General features: G+C 37.5%; 1 pseudogene; it reads left to right on the top strand.

Moving 5' to 3' along the window:
* The window catches only part of LOC112865863 (NXPE family member 2-like), a 136,995-nt pseudogene extending 116,460 nt beyond the window's left edge, over positions 1-20,535 (top strand).
* Positions 20,536-21,180: the final 645 nt, after the last annotated feature.

Below are 21,180 nucleotides of genomic sequence, written 5' to 3'. Positions count from 1 at the left end.
TTTCAGCTGGCTTATTCAGTAACTTTAGTGTGTATCTCTTCAAGTGGGGATGGAAGACAGAGGTTCAAAATTATTTGACCATGGAACAGTTATACCATTTTAAGAGACTTTGGTTCCATAGTTTGGTAATTGCTGCTATAGAAAGGCCTTGTTCTGTGATGTGGGTTCAAAAAAGCAAGTGGAATAATATAGTATCCTGAAAATTTAAGTTCAAATCCATTTCAAACATTATGACGACACCAGGGCAGGGGGCAGGCACAACTGACCCTAGGTTTCTACAAAATGTCCCTTTCCCGCTCTGTCACCTTCACTTTTTTGTTTTCCTGATAAAGATATGGAACAATTCCTTTATCCTATGGCTCAGACAAAAGAGGCTGGGCTTTTCCAAAAAACTGTTTTAACTAATACCTAAAGGAGGTATCCTCGTGAAGATGTAGAGCCCTTTTTATTTTGAAGGCCATGTTTTAACTCTACAGGCAGAGTCTTCCTGTGCTGATTCCATTTTCCCTGTTGGCCACATACAGCTCCCTCTTGAGATGGTCCTCAACGCAGCCTGTGTTGGGGAGCTCTCCCTACACACTTTCCTCCTTGTTCTCAGGAAATCCTAAATTCCTGGTCTAGCTAACGTACATGTATTTTTGGCTCAATCATGCTTCCAAAGTGGACTATATTTATGACAATTTGCCTGACCCTGTTTCACTTTCCAATACACACATTTACTTCTGGATTCCAAGCTTCATTAAAAAATGTCTTTTTTTCTCCTCTTGCATGGAAGCAGACATACGTTTCCTCACAGGTGAATAGTCAGTTTCACAGTTGATTCCATATCCAAGAACTCTTGCAGATTATTCTAATACAAAACTCTAAGCCCCATTCTTAGGCCCAAGTCAGGTGCTAGGACATCATTTCCTCCCACAAGTCCAAGGACTAAATTGGTTTCTTTCATTTGTAACATAGTAAATACAGTTTCTCCCTCATGTTTCTTATCCCTAGCTACCCAATCAGATGCTACCTCCTCAAATACTCACTTCTTCCAAGTTAAAAAAATATTTTTAATTTTAGTATTTTTTTTTGATAATCATGGTGGGAAAATAAGCAAGTGGTTGCCACCTGAGAAGACTTCATACAGGAAACACAGCTGTTGAGAAACCTTTCAGTTTCTGTCATGGTCTGTTACAGACTCCCTTCTGAACGTAATATGCACGTGTGTGTGAATGTGTGTGCGTGCATATGTATATATACACGTGTGTGTATGCATATGTGTGTGTATATATATATACACACACATATACATACACATACATGCACACTTAATACTAAGACAAGACACACTGACATGAACGTCATACTGTGTTTTTAATTCTACTTTTTTATATGTTTATAAATGTTTATTTTTGAGAGAGCAAGAGAGAGCAAGTGCACACAAGCAGGGGAGGGGCAGAGAAACAGAGAGACAGAGAATCCCAGGTAGGCTCTGCACTGTCAGCACAGAGCCTGACATCGGGCTCGTACTCACTAACCGTGAGATCATGACCTGAGCCTAAATTACATGTCTAACCAACTGAGCCAACCAGGTGCCCCCTTTTAATCCTATTTTTAATGTCCCAAAGTTTGGCTTTGGTAATCCAATTCACAAGGTTGTCTCTTGACAACTTCAACTTTACCTTAAATACATGTGGGAGAATAAATATTTCAAATTTCAGAAATCCAGGTTCTGCAACGAGACAAATTTTAACCTTGTGCCAAAGATAGGTCTGACAGGATCCTCAGTAAAAATAATCTGGAGTGACTATTATGCTTATTTAACATATGTGGAAATTTCAGCCCAAATATATTAAATAGCTTGGCCAAAGTAAGTTACACCTAGCAAGATGCAGTCAGAACCTGTATCCCAATCTACTTTATGCAAAAGTCAAGAGGCTATATATAACACTGTCTCCCATGACTCCACCACTCCCGACAGCTGTTACTGTCCAAATGCCCTGACCCCTCACTTCTGCAACCCTATGATGCCCATGATGAGGGATTATTCTCATTTGACCCCAAAATTCAGACAATCTTTTTCAATTTTGGAAAATACTTCCTTTGTCCTTCCTGGAAGTCTCTGTGGACCTGGCCCCTGAAGTCCTTCCTTTCCCAAGATGGATACTATGTTGATGGAATGAATTCAGTTGACCAGATACACTCACCAACTTAATTTGTAAGACCTATATACCTCGAGGTGAAGTTCACTGTGCTAGGCCACTAAAACATTATAATGAATAAGACTGACCCAAATGCTACTCTCAAGGAGATGACAAAGTACAGAAAATAACCTCTGGGGATCTCGTGAAGGTCAAAAGGGCATGAATAGGAGGCTGGACAAATGGACTTTCATAGAAGGTTGTAAGCCAGTCAAGGAGCTTGGTCCTTATCCTGTAGGTTGACGATGGAAAGTCATGGAAGTATTTTGTCTAGGGGAAAACAGGCAGCACAGAGGATGTTTTAGTTGGGATAAACCAAAGGAGCAGAAATACACATATACCTTGTAGAATTGTTACCATAATCAAGTTGAATAACATATCCATCACCTCACATAGTTTGCATTTTTGTGTGTGTTTTATTTTGTATTTTTAAGTAATCTCTGCACTCAATGTGGGGCTTATAATCTTGAGACCAAGAGATGCATGCTCTACTGACTGAGCCAGCCAGGTGCGCGCGCGCGCGCGCGTGTGTGTGTTGTGTAAGGACACTTAAGATCTGCTTTCACAGCCAATTTTAAACCTACATTAACTATAGTTATCATGCTGTACATTAGATCCCCAGACCTGAGTCATCTTATAACTCAAAGTTTATACCCCTTAACCAACATCTCCCCATTTCTCCCACCCCCAAACTCTGAAAACTACCATTCTACTGTTTCTATGAATTTGACTTGTTTAGATTTCATATACAAGTGAAATTTATCTTTCTGTATCTGACTTATTTTACTTAGCATGTCCTCCAGGTTTATCCATGTTATTGCAAATGGCAAGCTATTTTTCTTTTTTAAGTCTGAATGATATTGCATTGTATATTTAGACTATATCTGTATTCATTCATCCATCAATGGACACTTAGGTTCTTTCCATATCGTAGCTACTGTGAATTAATGAGGCTATGAATATGGGGTGTAGGTATCTCTTCAAGTGCCCCAGAACTATTGAATCAGAAGCCCTGGGGATACAGTTCAGTAATCGGAGTTATAATAAGCTCTCCAGATAATCCTGATATACACTCAAGTTTGAGAAGTACTGCCATAGGAAAATGTTGATGAAGGCCTGAATTACCACAGGTGGTAAAGATGCAAAGGCTGGCTTGCAGTAGAAAATCATTTAGAAGATAAAACCAAAGATATATGTTTTATGAATTCCACATCGCCCTCTTTCTGGATCTTTGGATCCCTTCCCTTACCAGGAGAATGATTTTCCAGAATCCTAACCCATTTACTTTCTCAGAATATCTTAAATATATCAAAGTAAAGGAAAATAAAGCATTTGTAGAGAGTGAAGAGTGGCTCAATCTCTCTCAGCTAGTGATTCATTTTTTACTTTAATATCTGGGCAGATATCTGGCTAATTTATTTTCCCAATTTTTTGAAGATCAAACATGGGGGTTGAAATGATAAAGAACTTTACCTACATTGAAGTCTTACCACATAATAGTAAGTCTATTGTGCTATTGCTTGCCGTGTTCACAATTTATCCATTTAAATGACATTTTACTTTGAGAAATTTCTTAGACATTAACTATTTCAAACTTTCATTTCCTCGGACAAAGAGTATCAATCATCTTGGGTTTTACAGGGGGGACTTTATTATTCTTAGAAATTATTTTCATATCAATTTAAATCAATTTTAATACTAAGTCAGGTCTAAATGTGTAACCAACTCTTAATTTCAGCTGCCTGCTCTCAAAATGTACATGTTATTTTTATTTAAACTTAAGATACCTTAAAAATCCAATAATTAGGTAATGTGAAAATGTCTCAGATAAGCTACAGAGTTAGATAATTTCTTTGGTGGTTTCTCATATCTGTTTCAGCCAAACCATCTTAATTAAAGTTCTATGAACTAGCAATTTCTGTGGATATTTTCATTTTATCACAGGAAATTCAGTGGTCAATACACAGCCATCTCACTCATAAAAGCGATGGTTTTGCTATACCGGAATTTAAGTGAATTTCAGAAAAGCAAATGACTTCCGTTACAACAATCAATGCTGTATGCATTTGCACACTGCCCATTTTTCATATATTCAGTAAATGTTTATGGAGGGCCTAGTGTAGGCAAAGTACTTTGCTAAACCTTGTGGAGAACATATAAATAAATCATGAACCCACTGAAAGCTCAGTCTATGGAAAAGACAGATCCCTTATCTCTGCCATGGCAACCATCATTCATAACAACTATTACACCAAAAAAAGTTGTTAGACTTGAAGCAACTGGAGGCCTTTTAACACCTCTGTGGTTTCCCTATTTCCTGGACCATAATTTTTTTTTTTTTTTAATTTTTTTTTTTTCAACGTTTATTTATTTTTGGGACAGAGAGAGACAGAGCATGAACGGGGGAGGGGCAGAGAGAGAGGGAGACACAGAATCGGAAACAGGCTCCAGGCTCTGAGCCATCAGCCCAGAGCCCGACGCGGGGCTCGAACTCACGGACCGCGAGATCGTGACCTGGCTGAAGTCGAACGCTTAACCGACTGTGCCACCCAGGCGCCCCCCTGGACCATAATTTTTAATACAATTATGTGGTTCCTTAGATGATAATGCCAGATTGTTATTTTTAGAGCCATTTATAAATCTGATATAATTCAATATACATAAATTTAATTGTCTAAACATATACCACAAATCCCAACAATGTAGGGAGATGACAAAGAAGGTATATTGTTTAAGCGGCAAAATATATAAATGACCTCCATCTTGAAAGAGAGAAGACAGTGGATTAGGAAAATCCTGAGCTCACCTCATCCCATGGACACTATGAGGCAACAACTATACATATTGCAACTAACTCCAAAAACAATCTGAAGTCCGGCAGAACATATCTTCCATAGCTAGTTGTAGAGAGAAGGCCACATCAAAAAGGGTAGGAGGAGTACAGCTGGAAACCAAACCGCTGGTATAGTATAACTGACCACAAATGGGAGGGACATAACATGTATGGAGGAACAAGAGAATCAGACTCCATGGCAGACATCCCCGGTCCCGGGGACCTGCACTGAGAAGACCAGTCCCCATAAGTAGCTGGTTTTGAAAATCAGCAGGATTAACTCCAGGAGAGCCAGTGGGCAAAAGGAAACTGAGTCCCATCCCTTCAAGAGCTAGCCACTAAATAACTCAGCCTGAGACATAGTACAGGAGCAGCAATTTGAAAAGTGTATGGAGTATATGTGAAGGAGATTTATTGACTAATTTTAGGATGTGCTCTGGGGGAGGGCAAGTGTCTGCAGGAGCTTTCTAGAAGAATGAAAGTGCTTGTGGGTGCCATTTTTCTTACCCTCCCCAAGCCTAGATAGCCAAATGCTTTCTGGACCCAGTTCTTTTTTTTATTCAAAAAATATTTTTTTAAATTTTTTTTTTGAGAGAGAGAGACAGTGCACAAGCAGGGGAGGGGCAGACAGAGAGGAAGACACAGAATCCTGTAGCAGGTTCCAGGCTCTGAGGTGTCAGCAAACAGCCCGGTGTGGGGCTCAAACTCACAACCTGAACCGAAGTCAGATGCTTAACCAACTGAGCCATCCAGGCGCCCCTCTGGAGCCAGTTTTAATACTCTCCATTCACCTTGCTGGCACTGCATGCCCCACCCCAGCATTTCCCTGTAGACCTGCCTCACCCAACCCACTTGCCCCAGCAGGTACCCCTCTAAAGCACCCTGTCACATCTATTGGGCAGGCCATTCTGCCCTGTGGAGGTGGCAAACTAACCCCACACACCAGCACCCTCCAGTGCTTGCAGCTGGGCCTCTCACCTGGCTTTGCAGGGAGCAAGCCCTGCCCTTTGATGTACCCACAGATGTCACAGGGGCTAATGGTGAACAGATAGTCTGAGGTCTGGTCCTACCCACCAGTGGGTCTGGGCTGAGCCTCTCACCAGCACAAGGAGCAAACTTGGCTGCCCAGGGCTCCTACAACAAGCAAAGAGGGCAATTACAGCAAGTAGAGCTGAGCACCAGCTTAACCCACCCAGCATCCTTACAGCAATTGTGGGTCAGCCATAACAAGATGGCATATGTAGCCTACATAGGAGAGACCCATGGAGGGCCTAGCTGTGGTGACAAAGGGGATTATGCTACAGAGCACCACAGGAATCCTTCTACACAAGGCCACTACTTTTAAGACCAGGAGACATACCTGACCTACCAAATATATAGAAACAAATACAAAGATAAACACAATGAAGAAACAGAGGACTATGATCCAAATGAAGAAAAAAAAACCACAGAAAAACAGGTAGATGAAACAAAGATAAGCAATATGGCTGTTCAAGAGTTCAAATTAATGGTCATAAAAATACTTGACAATAGAGTTGATAAACTCAGTAAAAACTTCAACAAAGAGACAGAAAATATAAAAAATAACCTGTCAGAGCTGAAGAATACGTAACTGAAATAAAAAATACACCAGAGGGAATCAATAGAAAATTAGAGGATGCAGAAGAATGGGTAATTGACATCGAAGAAAGGGTAGTGGAAAGCAACCATGCTGAAAAGAAAAAAGAATAAAAAATGAGAATACATTAAGGGACCCTGTGACATCATTAAGCATAGTAACATTCACAGTACAGAGATCTCTGGAGGAGCGAGAGAGAGTGAGCAAAAGGGAAGGGGGAAGATCACTTAAAGAAATGGGTGAAAACTTCCCTAATCTGGGAGGAAGGGAACAGATATCCAGGTTCTGGACAGATGAGCCCAAATTAGATGAACCCATGGAGGTCCATACCAATTTAAACACATAACAATTTTAAAAGCAAGAATCCTGGGTGGCTGAGTCAGTTAACCATCTACCTTCAGCTCAGGTCACGATCTCATGGTTTATGAGTTCAAGCCCCACATAGGACTCTCTGCTGTCAGTGCAGAGCCTGCTTCAGATCCTCTGTCCCCCTCTCTTTCTGCTCCTGCCCCACTCATGCTCGTGCCCTCTGTAAAAAATAAATTAAGAAAAAAAAGCAAAAAACAAAGATAGAAAATATTAAAAGCAGCAAGAGCAAAGATACTAGTTATAGGCCAGAGAAACTCTATAAGGCTATGAAGTGATTTCTGAGTGGAAAGTTTGCAGGCCAGAAAGGAGTTGCATGGTATCTTCAAAGTGCTGAAAGCAAAAAACCTGCAACAATAGCCTACAAGATCATCTATCAGTATTGAAGGAGATCTAAAGACATTTCCAGACAAATAAAAGTTAAAGGAGTTCATCATCACTAAATTTGCCTTTCAAGAAATGTTAAGGGGAAATTTTTAAATGGAAAGAAAAGACCTTAACTAGAAGAAAATTATGAAAAAAAATTTCACTGGTTAAAGCAAACATAGTAAATGTAGTACAATAATCACTTATAAAGCCAGTACAGAAGTTAAAACATAAAAATAATAAAATCAATTATGTCTACAAAAATTACTCAAAAGATATACAAAGTAAAAAGATGTAAAGTGACCTATATATAAAACATGGAGGGAGCAGTAAAAATGCAGTTCTTTTAGAATATGTTCGAAAAATTTTAATGTTTATTTGTTTATTTATTTTGACAGAGAGAGAGAGAGAGAGAGAAAAGGAGCAGAGGAGGGACAGAGAGAGAATCCTGAGTGGGCTCTGTACTGTCGGTACAGAGCTTGACATGGAGCTTGAACCCATGAACCATGAAATCATGACCTGAGCTGAAGTCAAAAGTCAGATGCTCAACCAACTGAGCCACCCAGGTGCCCCAGAATGTGTTTAAATTTAAGGAGTCATCAACTTAATGTAGATTCTATATATATATAAGATGTTACATATGAATCCGATGGTAACTATAAATCAAAACTTATTAATAGATACAAAAAAATAATGAGAAAGTAATCCAAGCATAACACTAAAGAAAGCCATCAAAACAGAAGAGACAAGGGAAGAAGAAATCAACAGAACTATAAAAACAACAAAAACCATAACAAAATGGCAATATATATACTTATCAATAGTTATTGTCAATATAACTGGTCTAAATGCTCTCATCAAAAGACATAGTGTGTCTGAGTGATTAAACTAACAAACTTGACCCATCTACATTCTGCCTACTTGAGATTCCCTTTTGATTTAAAGACATATATAGCCTGAAAGTGTAAGGGCTGGAAAAAGATATTCCATGTAAATAGAAGCAAAAAAAAAAAAAAAAAAAAAAAGAAAAGCTGTGATAACAATACTTATATCAGACAAAATAGACTTTAAAATGGAAACTGTAACCAGAGATAAAGCAGGGCTTTATAATTACATAATGATAAAAGGATTATTCTAACAGGAGGATTATAAAAACTAGAAATGTCTAGCACCTATGTAGGAGCACCTAAATGCATAAAGCAATTATTAACACAGATGGAGAAATTGACAATACTACTATGGGACTTTATACTTCTATCAATGGATAGATCATTCAGACAGAAAAATCAATGAAGAAACAGGGACTTTGAATGACACATTATACCAGATAGACTTAAAAGATAGAGGACGTTTTATCCCAAAACAGAATACATATTCCTTTCAAGTGCACATGGAATATTCTATAGCACATATCACATATTAGGCCATAAAACAAGTCTCAATAAATTTAAGATTGAAATCATATTGAGCATTTTTTCTGATGAAAATGGTATGAAATGAGAAATTAATTACAAGAAAAAAACTGGCAAAAACACAAACACACAGAAGCTAAACGACACACTACTAAACAACCAATAGGTTAATGAAGACAACAAAGTGGAAATAAAATACCTGCAGACAAATGAAAATAGAAACAATGGTCCAAAATCTTTGGGACACAACCAAATCAGTTCAATGAGGAAAATTTACAGCAATACAGGTCTACTGCATAAAACAAAAATCTTAAAAAGGAGGTGGGTGGGAGAAGAGCTAGGTGGGTGATGGATATTAGGGAGAGCACTTGTCGTGAGGAGCACTGGGTATTGTATGTGAGTGATAAACCACTGCATTCTATTCCAGAACCAGTACTGCACGTTATGTTAACTAAAGTTTAAAAATAAAATAAAATAATCCAATCTTATACCTCAAGGAACTAAAGAAAGGAAGAATATCCAACATCTGTAGAAGAAAGGAAATAATAAAGATCAGAGTATAAGTTGAAACTGAAAAAAAAAAAACCCAAAAACCAAAAAACAAAGAAAAAAACAAAAAACAAACAAAAAAACCCCAAAACACCCCCCCCCAAAAAACAATAGATAAAAACACTGAAACTAAGAGCTGATTCTTTGAAAGGATAAATAAAAATGATAAACAAAAATGATAAACCTTTAGTCAGATTCATCAAGAACAAAAGAGAGAGGACTCAAACAAATAGAATAAAAAATTAAAGGGGAGAAATAACAACCAATATCACCAATACAGAAAGGATTATAAGAATACTATTAAAAATGACATGTGAACAGAGGCACCCTGGGTGGCTCAGTTAACTAAGCTTCTGACTCTTGATTTCAGCTCAGGTCATGATCTCACAGTTGGTGAAATCAACTCCCTTTGGACTCTGTGCTGACAGCATGGGGCCTGTTTGGGATTCTCTCTCTCCCTCTCTCTGCTCCTCCCCTGCTCATCCTGTCTCTCTCCCTCCTTCCCTCCTTCTCTCTCTGAAAATAAATCAACTTAAAAAATGTTGTGTACAAACAAATTAGACAACCTAGAAAAAAATGGATAAATTCCTTGAAATTGGGTGAATTGGTAATCAAAACTCTAAAGCAATAAAAGTCCAATACCAAATGGTTTCACAGGTGAGTTCTACCAAACATTTAAAGAAGAGTTAATACCTAGTCTCCTCAAAGTAGTCCAAAAAGAAGAAGAGGAAGGAAAATTTCCAGACTCATTCTACCTATCTGGCATTCCCATGCTAGCAAAACCAGGTAAAGACACTTAAGGGGGGGTGGGGGGAATAAAGTTCAATATCCCTGATCAATATGTATGCAAAATTCTTAATATTGGCAAACCAAATTCAATGATACATTTTTTAAAATATTTATTTTTTAAAATTTACATCCTAATTAGTTACCACATAGTGAAACAATGATTTCAGGAGTAGATTCCTTAATGTCTCTTACCCATTTAGCCCATCCCCCCTCCCACAACCCCTCCAGTAACCCTCAATTTGTTCTCCATATTTATGAGTCTCCTCTGTTTTGTCCCCCTTCCTGTTTTTGTTATTTTTGTTTCCGTTCCCTTATGTTCATCCGTTTTGTGTCTTAAAGTCCTCAGATGAGTGAGGTCATATGGTTTTTGTCTTTCTCTGACTAATTTCACTTAGCATAATACCTTACAGTTCTATCCATGTAGTTGCAAATGGCAAGATTTCATTCTGATTGCCGAGTAATACTCCATTGTGTATGTGTATGTATATATATATATGTATATATATGTATATATATATGTATGTATATAATATGTATGTATATATGTATGTATATATATGTATATACATACATACATGTGGTATATATATGTATATATACATATATGTATGTATATGTATGTATGTATATATATACATATATATGTATATATATGTATGTATATATATACATATATATATGTACATACATATATATACATACATACATATATACATACATATATACCACATCTTCTTTATCCATTCATCCATTGATGGACATTTGGGCTCTTTCCATACTTTGGCTCTTGTTGATAGTGCCAATAACATGGGGGCGCATGTGTCCTTTTGAAACAGCACACCTGTATCCCATGGATAAATGTCTAGCAGTGCAATTGCTGGACTGTAGGGTAGTTCTATGTTTAGTTTTTTGAGGAACCTCCATACTGTTTTCCAGAATGGCTGCACCAGCTTGCATTCCAACAATGCAAAAGAGATCCTCTTTCTCCACATCCTCACCAACATCTGTTGTTGCCTGAGTTGTTAATGTTAGTCATTCTGGCAGGTGTAACATGGTATCTCATTGTGGTTTTGATTTGTATTTCCCTGATGATGAGTGATGTGGAGCATGTTTTCATGTGTCGGTTGGCCATCTGGATGTCTTCTTTGGAGAAGTGTCTATTCGTGTCTTTTGTCCATTTCTTCATTGGATGATTTGTTTTTTGGGTGTTGAGTTTGATAAGTTCTTTATAGATTTTGGATACCAACCCTTTATCTGATATGTCATTTGCAAATATCTTCTCCCATTCTGTCAGTTGCCTTTTAGTTTTGTTGATTGTTTCCTTTGCTGTGCAGAAGCTTTTTATTTTGATGAGGTTCCAGTAGTTCATTTTTGCTTTTGTTTCCCTTGCCTCCAGAGATGCAATGATACATTTTTTTAAATCACTCTTTTGTGTGTAGCTGTCTGGTTTTCCCAATGCCATTTATCAAAGAGACTGTCTTTTCCCCATCGTATAATCTTGCTTCCTGTCATAAATTAACTGACAATACAAGTTTGGGTTTATTTCTGTGATCTCTCTCCTGTGATACCAATCCACATATCTATTTTGTGCCAGTAGCATACAGTTTTGAATACTATAGCTTTCTAGTATATTTTTACATCTGAGATTGTGATACCTGAAGTTTTGGTCTCCTTTCTCAAGATTACTTTGGCTATTCAGCATCTTCTATGCTCCAAACCAATTTTAGAATTATTTACTCTAGTTCTGTGAAAAGTCCTATTGTAACTCTGATAAGGATTGCATTAAATCTGTAAATTATTTGTGGTAATATGGACATGTGAACAGTATTAATTATTCCGATCATGAGCATGGAATACTTTTCCACTTACTTGTGTCCTCTTCGATTTTTTAATCAATGTTTTACAGGTTTCAAAGTACTGGTCTTTCACCTCCTTGGTTAAGTTTATTTCTAGGTATTTTATTTTATGTTGCAATTTTAAATGGGATTGTTTTCTTGATTTCTTTCAGCTATGTTATTATTAAATTGGACCACTTTCTATACCACACACAAAAATGAACTAAAATGGATTAACAACATAATTTTGAGACCTAAAACCATAGAACTCCTGCAAGAAAACAGGCAGTGATCGCTTTGACATCAGCCTCAGCAACAGTTTTCTAAACAAATCAACTATTTAGAGTACACAAAGTAAAAAGCTTTTGCACAGGAAAGAAAAACAACAAAATGAAAAGACAACCTACTTAATGGGAGAAGGTATTTACAAATGATAGATCTTATTAGAGATTAACATCCAGAATATATAAGGAACTTGTACAACTCAACACCAAAACAAATAATCTGATTAAAAAATGAGCAGAGGACCTGAATAGACATTTTTCCAAATAGATATACAGATGGCCAACAGACACATGGAAAGATGCCCCAAATCATTGATTATCAGGCAAATGAAAATCAACACAATATCACCTTATACCTGTCAGAATGGCTCAAATAAAAAAAGACAAGAAATAATAAGTGTTGATGATGATGTAGATAAAAAGAGAAACCCTTCTGTACTGTTGGTGGGAATGTAAATAGATGTTTATTGTGGAAAATAGTTTAGATGTTCCTCAAAAAATTAAAAATAGGATATGATTCAGTAATCCACTACGGGGTGTTTACCCCCAAACAATAAAAAACACTAATTTGAAAAGATAGATGTACCTGTATGTTTTTTGCAGTATTTACAATAGCCAAGTTATGGAGGCAACCCAAGCATCCATTGATAAATGAATGGATAAAGATGTTGTGGTATATAAATACAATGGGATACTAGTCAGGCATGAAAACAGAATGCGATCTTGCTATTTGTAACATGGATAGACCTAGAAAATTACACTACGAAATAAGTCAGACACAAAGACAAGCATCATGTGATCCATCTTATATGTGTAATCCAAGAAACAAAATAAATGAGGAAATAAAGCATAAACAGACCCATAGAGAACAAACTGATGGTTTCTGGAGGTGAGGGGATGGCCACAAAGGGTGAGGGGAATGGGAGGTACAGGCTTCCAGTTAAGGAATAAATAAATCTCAGGATTAAAGGCACAGCACAGGGAATACAGTCAATGGTATTTTAATTGTGTTATGGTGAGCGATGGTGGCTATACTTGTGGTAAACATAGCTGAACATACAGAGTTGTTGAATCACTCTGTTGTTATGCATGTGAACCTCATGTAACATTGTGTCAATTATACTTCATTTAAAAAAAGGATTATTTGCTATAATCAAGTGGGATTCATTCCAGGGATGCAAGAATTTCTAAATATTTGCAAATCAATATTATGTATCTCACATTCAGAAGAGGAAGGATTAAAACCATGTGATCATCTGAATAGGAAAAAACACTTGACAAAATTCATCATATATTTATAATAAAACTTCTCAAGGTGGGTTTAGAGGGTACCTACCTCGACATAAAGTGTCTCTATGGGACAAACCCACAGCTGACATCATACTCAGCAGTGAAGCTTAGCTTCCTCTAAGAGCAGGAATAAGACAAAGATGTCCACTCTCAAGCCATTTAGTTAACATAGTGCTGGAAGTCCTAGACAATGTAATCACACGTGAAAAAGAATTAAAAGACATCCAAATGGTAACAAAGAAGTAAAACTCTATTTGCAGATGTGATTCAGTTTATAGTAAATCCTATAAACTCCAAGAAACTACTAGAAATAATAAGTGAATTTAGTAAAGTTGCAGGATATAAAATTTACAGAAATTGGTTGCATTTCTATCTTTTAGATGTGGTTGCACATCTAAAAATGATGTGTCCGAGAAATTAAGAAAACAATTCCATTTACAATTTTACCAAAAAGAATACCTAGGAACAAACTTAACCAAGGAGACGAAATAAGTAGACTCAGAAAAATAATATTAGATATTGAGGAAAGAAACTGAAGATTTCACAAACATATAAAAAGATATTCCATACTTAGGGATTCAAAGAGTATGATTAAAATGTCCTCATTACCCCCAATCTACAGATTCAATGCAATCCCTATCAAAATAGTGAGTGAGTGGGGGCGCCTGGGTGGCGCAGTCGGTTAAGCGTCCGACTTCAGCCAGGTCACGATCTCGCGGTCCGTGAGTTCGAGCCCCGCCTCGGGCTCTGGGCTGATGTCTCAGAGCCTGGAGCCTGTTTCTGATTCTGTGTCTCCCTCTCTCTCTGCCCCTCCCCCGTTCATGCTCTGTCTCTCTCTGTCCCAAAAATAAATAAACGTTGAAAAAAAAAATTAAAAAAAAAAAATAGTGAGTGACTATAAGTGAGTGAGTGAGTGAGTTTGTTTTACAGAACTAGAATAATCCTAAAGTTTGTATGGAGTGCAAAAGACCCTGAAGAGCCAAAGCAATCTTGGGAAAAGACCAAAGGTGCAGGCATCACAATCCTAGATTTCAAGATGTACTAAAAAGCTATAGGAATTAAAACAGTATGCTACTGGCAGAAAAAAAGACACATCAATAGAACATGATAAAGAGCCCAGAAATACACCCGTACTTACATAATTAATCTATGACAAAGGAGGTAAGAATACATAATAGGGAGAAGGCAGTATCTGCAATAAATGGTACAGGGAAAACTGGACAGCTACATAAAAAATGATACAAGTGGACCACTTTCTCACAATCATTCACAAAAATAAACTCAAATTGGACTAGAGACCTAAACGTGAGACCTGCAACTATAAAACTCCTAGAGGAAAACAGGCAGTAATCTCTGACACCAACCTTAACATTTTTAGATAGTTCTCCTCAGGGAAGGTAAACAAAAGCAAAAATAATGTATTGGACTACACCAAAAATAAATCAATCAACGTGAATACACCACATTAATAAGACAAAGGATAAGAACCATACGATCCTCTCAATAGGTACAGAAAAAGCATTTGACAAGATAGAGTAGCCTTTCTTCATAAACACCCTCAAGAAAGTAAGGATGGAAGGAACATACCTCAACATTGTAAAGTCCATATATGAAAGGCAGTTAATACCATCCTCAATGGGGAAAAAATGAGAGCTTTCCCCCTAAGTCAGGAAGACAACAGGGAGGTCCACTCTCACCAGTTGTTGAACAAAGTCCTGGAAGTCCTAGCCTCAGCAATCAGACAACGATGAAATAGAAGGCATCCAAATCAGCAAACAAGAGGTCAATTTTTCACTCATTGCACAAAACATGATACTTTATGTGGAAAACCCAAAAGACTCCACCAAAAATCAGGAAAGTTGCAGGATATAAAATCAACATACAGAAATCAGTTGCATTTCTATACACCAATAATGAAGCAGCACAAAGAGAAATCAAGGAATCAATCCCATTTATAATTACACCAAAAACCCTATGATACTTAGGAATAAGCCTAGCTAAAAAGGTTAAAGATCTGTATGTTGAAAACTGTAAAAAGCTTATTCAAGAAATGTAAAAAGACGCAAAGAAATAGAGAAACATTCCATGCTCATGGATTGGAAGAATACCATCAAAGTGTTGATACTACCCAAAGCAATCTACACATTCAATGCAATCCCTATCAAATAACACCAGTATTCTTCACAGAGCTAGAATAAAAATTCTAAAATTAGTATGCAACCAGAAAAGACCCCAAGTAGCCAAAATGATGTTGAAAAACAAAACCAAAGCTGGAGGCACCAGAATCCCAGACTTCAAGGTATATTACAGAGCTGTAATCATCAAGACAGTATGGTATTGGCACAAAAACAGAAAGTCAGATCAATGGAATAGAAAACCCAGAAATGGACCCACAAACGTGTGGCCAAGTAATCTTTGACAAAGCAGGAGAGAATATCCATTGGAAAAAAGACGGTCTCTTCAGCAAGTGGTGCTGGGAAAAATGGACAGTGATATGCAGAAAAATGAACCTGGACACTTTATTTCACCATACACAAAAATAAACTCAAAATGGATGAAAGACCTAAACATAAGACAGGAAGCCATAAAAATCCAAGGGGAGAAAGCAGGCAGCAACCTCTTTGATCTCAGCTATAGCAACTCCTTACTAGACAGATCTCTGGATGCAAGGAAAACAAAAGCAAAAATGAACTACTGTGACCTCATCAAGATAAAAAGCTTCTGCCTGGTGAAGGAAACAATCAGCAAAACTCAAGGCAACCAATGGAAAGGGATAAGATATTTGAAAATGACATATTGGATAAAGGGTTAGTATCCAAAATCTATAAAGAACTTATCAAACTCAACACCCAAAAAACAAATAATCCAGACAAGAAATCGGCAGAAGAAACACTTTTCCAAAGAAGACATCCAGATGGCTAACACACGTTTAAAAAATGCTCAAAATCACTCATCATCAAGGAACTACAAATCAAAACCATAATGAGATATCACCTCACACTTGCAAGAATGGCTAGAATGAACAACTCAGAAAACAACAGATGTTTGCGAGGATGTGGAGAAAGGGGAACACATTTACCTTGTTGGTGGGAATGCAAACTGGTGCAGCCACTCTGCTAGACAGTGTGGAGTTTCCTCAAAAAATTATAAATAGAACTATACTACAACCCAGCTATGGCACTACTAGGTATTTATCCAAAGGATATAAAAACACTGATTCCAAAAGGGATATGCAGCCCAATGTTTATAATAGTGCTATCAACAAGAGCCAAATTATGGAAAGAGCCCAAATATCCATCAACTGATAAATGAATAAAGATAGGGGCACTTGGGTGGCTCACAGTTAGTTGTTAGACTTCAGCTCAGGTCATGATCTTGCAGACCGTGAGTTTGAGCCCCGCACTGGGCTCTGTGCTGACAACTCAGAGCCTGTAGCCTGCTTCAGATTCGGTGTCTCCCTCTCAGCCTCCCACCCACTTGCACTCTGTCTCTCTCACTCTCTTTCACAAATAAACATTTATAATTTTTTAAAAAAAGATGTGGTATGTGCACGCGCACACACACACACAACGGGATACTACTCAGTGATCGACAAGAATGAAATCTTGCCATTTCCAACAACATGGACGGAACTAGAGTGTATTATGTTAAGCAAAGTAAGTCTGAGAAAGACAAATATATGATTTCACTCACATGTGGAACTTAAGCAACAAAACATATTCATCTGAACATAGGAGATAGGAAGGAAAATAAGATAGAAACAGAAGGGGAGGGAAACCAGAATTTTTTTTTTTAATTTTTTTTCAACGTTTATTTGTTTTTGGGACAGAGAGAGACAGAGCATGAACGGGGGAGGGACAGAGAGAGAGGGAGACACAGAATCGGAAACAGGCTCCAGGCTCTGAGCCATCAGCCCAGAGCTTGATGCGGGGCTCGAACTCACGGACCGCGAGATCGTGACCTGGCTGAAGTCGGACGCTTAACCGACTGCGCCACCCAGGCGCCCCCAGAAGAATTTCTTAAATACAGAGAACTGAGCGTTGCTGGAGGGCAAGTGGATGGAGGGATGGGCTAAATCAGTGAGGAGCATTAAGGAGGGCACTTACTGGGATGAGCACTGGGTGTTATATGTGTCAGTGATGAATCACTGGGTTTGACTCCTGAAACCAATACTACGCTGGACGTTAACTAACTTGAATTTAAATAAATTAAACAAAACCCAACAAAAAAGCTTCACACACTGTAGGAAACTGTCAACAAAATTAAAAAGCAACCTACTGAATTACAGTGGGTATTTGCAAATGATTTATCTGATAAGGGGTTAAGATCTAAAATATATTACTATCTTTTACAACTCAACACCAAAACAAACAACCCCATTAAAAAAAATGAGCAGAGGACCGGAATAGACATTTTTTTAAGAAGACAGATAGCAGACACATGAAAATATCCTCCATATAAGGAATCCTCAGGGAAATGCAAATCAAAACCACAAGGAGATGTTACCTTACACCTGTCAAAATGGCTAGAATCAGAAAGACAAGAAATAACAAACTTTGATGAGGCTGATGAAAGGGAACACTTGTACACTGTTTGTGGGAATGTAAATTGGTGCAGCCACTGTGGAAAAGATGTAGGTTCATCAAAAAATTAAAAATAGAAATACTATGCACTCCAGTAATTACTGATTATTTATGCACAGAAACCAAAAACACTAACTGAAAAAGATATATGCACTGCTGTGTTTATTGCAGTATTTAGAATAGCCAAATAGGGAAGCAACGTAGGTGTCCATCAATAGATGAATGGCAACAGAGTTGCAGTATGTATAAACACAATGGAGCATACTAGGCCTTATAAAGAGTGGGATCTTGCCATTTGCAACAAAATGGATGGACCTAGAGGGTATTGTGTTAAATGAGGTAAGTCAGAAAGACAAAGACCATAGGATTTCTCCTTTGTGTGGAATCTAAAAATAAAAAATAAAAATAAAAAACCCAGAAAACCAGGAACAGACTCTGAGAACAAAGTGTTTGCTGCCAGAGGTATATACAGCTGGGGAGATGGATCAAATAGGTGCAGGGTATTCAGAGGTACAAACTTCCAGTTATAAAGTAAGTAAGTCATGGGGATGAAAAGTACATCACAGGCAATATAATCCATAATACTGTAACAATGTTGTATGGTGACAGATGACGACGATAGTTATTGTAGTGAGCACTAAGTAATGCACAGAATTGTGGAATCACTATGTTGTACACTTGAAACTAATATAACATTTTATATCAACTATACTTCAATGATATTTGTTTAAATGGCCCGAGTCTTACCTGGGTGAAAGCATGATGTGAGTCAATGAATACAGCTGAGGCTGTATTTTTATAGTGAAGTATTCAGAATAAGGAGCTATCAGCCCTCCCTTTTTCTACATTTATCAGACCGCACTGATAAGATGTTCAGCCTGGGGCCAACACTGAAATTTTAACCCAAGAACCGGATTCTGGTGCACACAAAATAAACAATGTGTGTGACATCATTTCATAAACACATTCAAGGTTTCTCCACGGAGAAGAAGAGTTTGAGGGGAAATTTCACAAGTTACCAAGGTCAATGTTATTGGTACAATGTTTAGCTGAGTTACTGAGGCTTGCTATTTCGTGGCCACTTATTTCCTTCTCATTTGGCTAGCTGTTGAGTAACTTGGGGGACTAGGTAAAGCCTGAGGAAAACATTGCAAATGCGCAAGAAAAATTATCCCAACTCCAGGACAAACCATTCCTTAGTGAGATTATTCAAAAGTGAGACTTTTAATTCATCCTTTAACACGATCTTGTTAAAAAAATATTTGTTGAAGAGAGGAGAGAATAAATAGAGAAGGGTGGAGAGAAAAGAGAAAAAGAAGGGAGAAAATGAGGAATTTGTTTCAAAAATAATTTGTGGTAATAAAAATTGTTTACTGCACGTATTTTTATTGCCAGAGAGTGAGAACATAGGAAAAAGACTGAAACGAAGACTCCTTTCCCCAGTGGTCATACTGTGAAAATAAGGTGGATTACAGCATTTTGTAAATAGAGCAAGTTAAACACAAATTAAAAATGACTGCTTGAAGAGAAAACTTACTTTCCTCATTGAAGATTCAACACTGCATCAATGGGTTTACTACTTACAAAAAGTGGTGGAAAGTATGTATTTTTATTTTGAAATTACAGTTGATTTATGAGTTTCTTATAAAATAATGTTTGTTTTTTTAATTTGCCAAACATTTGGATTTGGGTTTTTAACTAAAAGTCAAATTTTATTTTTTCATTCATAAATACTAACGTTTTTCTTCCTCTTTCTACACCCATTTTGTTAAGATTTTAATGCATCTGGTGAAGTTCTTTTCTTCCCCTTAGCAGTAATGCTATTATCATTAGAAATTATCTTGGTTAGAATTTTACAAATATGTACATTTAAAAATTATGTAATTAATTTCATGTAGTTACAAAGAATTATTGATTTGTTTTCCATCAGCCTTAAAATATTTTGATCATCATGGAATTGGGGTCTTTAAAACATGTATACTTCTGGATGCCACAAGACATATTTTGATTCAGGGGAAAAAACATGGTCCTCCATGTATTACCAAACATCTGTTTGGTAATGAAAACTATATCCCAAGGAAAACTGATCGAGCAGCCAGAGACAATGACACAGCCATTGTCATTACCCCTGGCCAGCACCTCAGACCTTCTCCTGTCAAAATTTTCATTCACAGGGCCATTAATGTTCAAAAGGCCATTGAATGTCCACTCTCACAAAGCCCAGAGACCAAGTTGATCTTAAAACTGAAAATACCAGAGATGATTAGTGATTTCCATGGTTGTATTAAAAATCTTATTGTGAAGGATATTTTTGTGGATTTTGATGTGGGTATTATTGATGTTTGGGAGAGGACTATTGCATACGGTGCTGATAATGCTCATCCACCTGATTATGTGACTGGAAATCTTATTAACATTTTTTTTTAATTTTAAAAAAATGTTTATTTTTGAGAGAGACAGAGACAGAGTGTGAGTGGGGCAGGGACACAGAGAAAGGGAGACAGAATCTGGAGCAGGCTCCAGGCTCTGAGTAAGCTCTCAGCACAGAGCCTGATGCGGGGCTTGAACTCACAAACTGAGATCATGACCTGAGCCAAAGTTGGACACTCAACCAACTGAGCCACCCAGGCACCCTGAAATCATATTAACATGTCCTTATACTCTATTTGCTAGAGGAAAAATACAGAAAAACAGTACTAGCTATTCTCTATAGATGACCTAACAGACTACCAGGACAATTTAATTCAAGAAGAAATGAAATTAAAACAAATTAATGTAATAAATACAGAACAAATATACAAATATACAGACCATAAAAATTACCATTGAAACATTTTTTAAAATGTTTATTCATTTTTTTTTCAACGTTTTTTATTTATTTTTGGGACAGAGAGAGACAGACCATGAATGGGGGAGGGGCAGAGAGAGAGGGAGACACAGAATCGGAAACAGGCTCCAGGCTCCGAGCCATCAGCCCAGAGCCTGACGCGGGGCTCGAACTCACGGACCGCGAGATCGTGACCTGGCTGAAGTCGGACGCTTAACCGACTGCGCCACCCAGGCGCCCCTAAA

The sequence above is a fragment of the Puma concolor genome, chromosome D1 (genome assembly GCF_028749965.1).
Source record: "Puma concolor isolate L17-30 chromosome D1, mPumCon1.1.hap2, whole genome shotgun sequence".
NCBI lineage: Eukaryota > Metazoa > Chordata > Mammalia > Carnivora > Felidae > Puma > Puma concolor.
Note: the sequence above shows the minus strand (reverse complement) of the source record. Positions and strands in the feature narration are given on the sequence as shown.